Genomic DNA, 5285 nt, shown 5'->3' with positions numbered 1-5285 from the left:
GCCCCCCTCTCTCACTTGTACACTTGGGATTTTTCCGCTTCTGTCCCTGGGCAGCCTCAGTGACCAGGCTCAAGAGGTGTGTCCTGGCTGTGCTGTACATCTGTGTGCTTAACCCCTTAGCACAGCACCTATGTTATAACCTTACTGTCACCAACATTGTAATATGTATGTCTTAATCTGTTACTCTGCACTGTCATAGCAATGTTGTTATGATGTAGTTTTCAGCAAATAGTGAATAAGCCCGCTGGCAACCCCATCTGCACTGCAGTAAGAGGCTACGGAATGCTTTTTTGGGGGGTGCAACACCCATCGCCATTTTTTTTTTTTTTTACAATACCACTCCACCAGGAAAAATGTCTAATTGTTTGCCTGTCTCAGGCAATTCATTCTTTTTTCTTTTATTTTGTACAAGGCAAGTTGCAGGACGCAGCTGAAGTAAAGGAAAACCAGAGCATCCTCATTCACATCAAGGACAGAGACTGTGTGGCTCTGGAGGTGCAGTACCACAGAAGTTGCTACAGAGAGTACACAAGGTTTTTGAGTGAGCCTGTCAGAGCAGAGAAAGAACAGTAAGTCAATCTTAATTTTATATAGAAACACAGTACAATGTGTGTCCTATGATTGAGACCGTTTGTTCTCACAACATGGATCTCACAAAGAAAGCTCTCACAACACACATCTTCTTCTATATTTTTGTAAGGATTGGGCCAACATTTGATCTGAGCTACAAGTTATTCTGCGAGAGGGTAATCCGCTAAAGGCTACTGATCAACCAAGAGCTGCTGAGGATGAGCCAACTGAGGGAGGCCTTTATTGCCCTTGTGCAGTCAAGTGAAGGTGTTGATGCTTCAACCTACAGGTAATTGCAAGTCAGTGTGTTACGAATATGTCAAATCCAAGGGAAAGTTCCCGCATGTGATTTAAAGGACCACTTCAGTCAATTTCAATATGCTGTTGTATTGCTCATACCCTTAACTTGTCAGTACCCGGTGATGGCACATTTTTCGGCTCAGCCCTTTCCGAGATATGAGCTATTCTAATGGGGGCAGCATTTGTTTACATTGTTTACAACATAGGCCTACTCCAAATATTTAAAGGGTGTCGCTATTTGCTATTTGCTTGTTGCTGATGTTGTATAACCTTTTGGATGTTTTTGGGAATAAATAAAAAAATTTTTTGAAATGTAAACAAAGCGCTGCCCCTCATAACAATGACCAGAATCTCGGAAAAGGCTGAAGAGAAGAAAAAAAAATCTCTAGTACTGACACGTCCAGGGTGTAGTGTGAGCATTACAAACTGCATGTTGAAATTGACTGAAATTATTCTCTAACACTCTGCTTGTCATCTGCACATACTGTACTTGTAATATTTTGAAATAAGGAGGATGGCAGTATTCTTGATAGTGTGATGTTCGTTACAGTATGTGCTTCCCTTGGGAATACTTGGTATTATATCTGTTGCATAGCAAGTAAACTCCACCAATATTATTTATTCACTCCGAGTTAATGTGTGAGGGTGGCTATTGCATATCAGCGACTACATGAAGCCCCACTATGCTTGTACTGATATGCCTCTTTTTTGTTGATTTGTGTTTACAGACAGGATATATTGAAGAAGAGGCTCAGTCGTGATTTTCCTCAGCTAGTGTTCCACACCCCCGCCAAACGCAACACATCTGAACTGGTTTTTGCTGAGAACTTGTCGACGAATGCAGTCTTGGACTTGTTACCATCAGGTGCGGAGACGACTCAGTCCAGCGAAATGAGCCAGACAGACAGCGACACAGAAAGGAGGAAGTCAAAGCAACCAACCACAGCAGAGGAGACACGGACACTTTACACAGCAGCTGCAGTAAAACTTCAATCTCACTGATGTCATTTTCTGTGGCATGCGCAAAAGATGTGTACCTGGATGCTTTCACACAGTTCATGAAAATGCCGGTTCATGTGTATGCCACTTGTTTTGATTTTTTTATTTGTTGTATAGTTATTAGTGAATAAATGAATACATGAATACCTGAATGGTCCTTATCATTGATCATTAGATTATTTCCATTTATTAATGTGAATATGAAAAGGTAACCTTATCATCCACTTGCATAATAGTTGTTGGTGCTATAAACAAAGCACTGTTACAATCACTTAGAGGGTTATCAATAGCCTGGGTTATCTATAGCCTACTTATTGTAATTGTTTCCATTAATTGCTCAAAACCACAGTATGAAATGTCAATTGCAAAATTGTGCCTTGTGCTGTAAATAAAGCACTGTTTATGATTTATTTAGAACTTATCCCAATCCAGAGATATATGCATGAGTATTATTTTTGATAATTGTTATTATATGTGAACATGAAAAGGTAACCTTATCATCCACTTGCACAATAGTTGTTGGTGCTATAAACAAAGCACTGTTTGGAGTTACAATCACTTAGAGGGTTATCAATAGCCTGGGTTATCTATAGCCTACTTATTGCAATTGTTCCCATTAATTGCTCAAATCCACAGTATGAAATGTCAATAGCATAATTATGCTTTGTTCAGTAAATAAAGCATTATTTATTATTTATTTAGAATTTGTCCCAATCCAGAAATGTAGGCACGAGTATTATTTTTGATAATTGTTATTATATACCCTCTTCAAAAGGGTATTTTGGGAGATTCTTATAGGTAGGTCAGACAGACGGCTTGTCATTATTTTCAGTTTTTCAAACGGCTTGCCACTTTTTCGCCGTAAATCGGCTACGTGATTGGTTTAAAACGGTCACATGGTGTCCAGTGACGTAAAAATCGTCATTCCCTACAGAGGGTAAGATTTCTCACTAAAATGTCACCGTTTTAGTATACGTGCACGATTACATGAAGCGGACATTTCACGGTAAGTTGAACATAGCTTTGGTCGTTTCATCATCTAAGGGACCTGCTGTTCGGAAGCTGTGGAGCGAGGTTGAACGAAAAGGGCTGTCACCCTACGGCCTATGTAGCCGTTGTCTTGTTTTAAGACAAGTTAAAAGAAGGAGCATACTCCCTCTTTTAACTTGTCTTAAAGCAAGACAACGCTTTACATGAAAAATAAGACACTTTACCACCTTTATAAACCCCAGCCAACGATTTTAACTGTATTAAGCCCCAAAATAGTGGCATACCCCTTTAAGTACTACTTAGGCTTAAGTACTACTTAAGGGTTTTTGGGAAACGCAACCCTGTTTGCCCCACAACTCCCTACCACACCAATGCATACAATGCATCCAATTCTGCCCCATCTCTCCCTGGGCCCAGGCAATCATCCCCCAAGCCCCCCACCACCTCCACCCCCGGGCGGGTCTGCATGACAGAGTCAAGATGCAGCAGAGAGGGCCAGACAGTAGGGCCCCTCTCTCCTCTAACTTCATTCTACTGAGGGCTGATCTACGACCACAGTTCCAGGCTTCTTCATAATGTCAGAGGCAAACAGCTGTGGGAGAATATAAGCCCATATACATTTACGGGATGGAGAGGGGTGGTGATAGCGGTGGCGGTGGTGGTGGCGGAGGCGGAGAGGGTGGGTGGGTGGATGGGAGTATAATCTAAATATGAAACAGCAGGGCCCGGGTTCAGGCCGAGGTCTTACGGCAGGCCCGCGCTGCTGCTTGCAATCCGCTTCCCAAATGGCTCACGGTTATTTGTGTAATGTGCGAAACTCTGAGCGATACCCATTTCCTGCGCGCACCCCACCTCGCCTCCACCCTTCCATCCCCCCACCACCACGACACCCCCTTTTAATTTGGAGACCCATACGGCGGCCGGCCCATCCGTCATGTGCTTTTAAAAGTCAGCATGTGAGAAATGACACTGTGTGCGGGTGGCTGAGGACGCTGCTTCAGAAGCTGAAAGGCCACCCAACCCTCATAACAGGGCCCGTAAAAACCCAGCGGCAGCAGTCGCAGCGGATGCAGGCAGGGAAACCGACAGGGGGGGGCACAACGGGGTCAGTTGTCCCGGGCCAAAGGAGAGGGAGGGCCCAGAATTGGGTCCCCATTACATTATTGGGGGGTTGCCTGGGGGGCTTTCAGATGTTTTTTGTCACAGGCCCGGCCAAAGCTATCAGTGGCCCTGGATGGAGGTGGTAGTAGCGAGCGATGGCAAACGGCTGGCAGCCGGCTGGGTCTCTGTGACAGGCTCCAGATCCCCCCTTAGATAAACAGGTGCGCAGGGCTGCCGCTAGCTAGCCAGCATGACATTTAAAGCGGGGACGCTGTAAAAATGGACCGATGTTGCCGTAAAAGGCCAATCGGTTAAACTAAGCGTTTGTTCATTCGTCTGCATAATTCCTGGTATGCTGTGTTGAGGGTGAAGGGATGGTGTGCGTGTGTGTGTGTGTGTGTGTGTGTGGTGTTCATTCGCAGGTTGATGTCACCATGCCCCATCATTCCACCCACACAAGCGTCACCACAGGCAGTTAGCTGTTTTGTGTCATTGCCCTTCACCTTGGCACCCACTGCTGCAGCCTTTGTGAAATTGAACGACCAATTTGTCTGAATCAAGGTTTACTGGTCACATAGCTCAGTTGATGATTGCCTTGAGACGCTTTAGTTATGCTCCGTTTGTGCAAACCTTTTTAAATTCTTGGAAACCTTTTCATATTTTAACACATTTTTAGGTAAATTGTGTGGAGGAACCCTGACACTAAAAATATTTCAATGTTTAATTGAGCAGCTCCATTTAAAAAATAATAATGGAGGATGTTATTTTAATGTGTCAGTCAAAATTGTTTACACAGTCTTATTATTTCGCGTTTGCACAAAGGCAAATTGCTATGTTGTGATAGAGGCTGTTAATGTGACATCCCAAGGTCAAGTACAGGATTTCGAACAAATGTCTTTCACAACACCTGGAGTACTTCAATTTGTAACAGCACTCGTTATAATTATCTCTTATTTTCCTGCATTAAGCACTGGACTGGAGGAATGCTGCACCAATCCTTCTGTAATGCTGTTATTTTCTATCTGTCTTTTAGTTTGCAGGCAGCACCACATTCAAGAGCAAGATCAACATCGCTCCTCCTCAAAGCACAGTCAGGTGAAATGGCAAGTCGACTGGGTTTTCTGATGTACAGGCCAAGTGGGCTTTAAGCTTCATTAATCACAAACAACACGTTCCCTGTGCAGAATAATTAATTAATCCATTTTAATCAGATTGGAACAAGATGATCCCATTATTTGTGGAGGAGCGTGTTTGGGTCGGGGAGGGAAACTAGGCACACAATGTGTTGGTGAGGTAGCCTCTTAATTAAGACACCTCTGCTATTC

At 43.6% G+C, this 5285-nt stretch overlaps 1 long non-coding RNA gene across 1 annotated transcript; it reads left to right on the top strand.

Annotated features, from left to right (window-relative positions):
• The first annotated feature begins 458 nt into the window (after positions 1–458).
• Positions 459–2013, top strand: LOC134455069 (uncharacterized). Its single transcript, XR_010036007.1, has 3 exons — positions 459–569; positions 701–859; positions 1599–2013. It is a non-coding gene; the product is annotated as an uncharacterized LOC134455069 (long non-coding RNA).
• Positions 2014–5285: the final 3272 nt, after the last annotated feature.

This window comes from Engraulis encrasicolus, chromosome 9, assembly GCF_034702125.1.
Source record: "Engraulis encrasicolus isolate BLACKSEA-1 chromosome 9, IST_EnEncr_1.0, whole genome shotgun sequence".
Classification (NCBI taxonomy): domain Eukaryota; kingdom Metazoa; phylum Chordata; class Actinopteri; order Clupeiformes; family Engraulidae; genus Engraulis; species Engraulis encrasicolus.
This window is presented reverse-complemented; position numbering and strand designations above follow the sequence as displayed.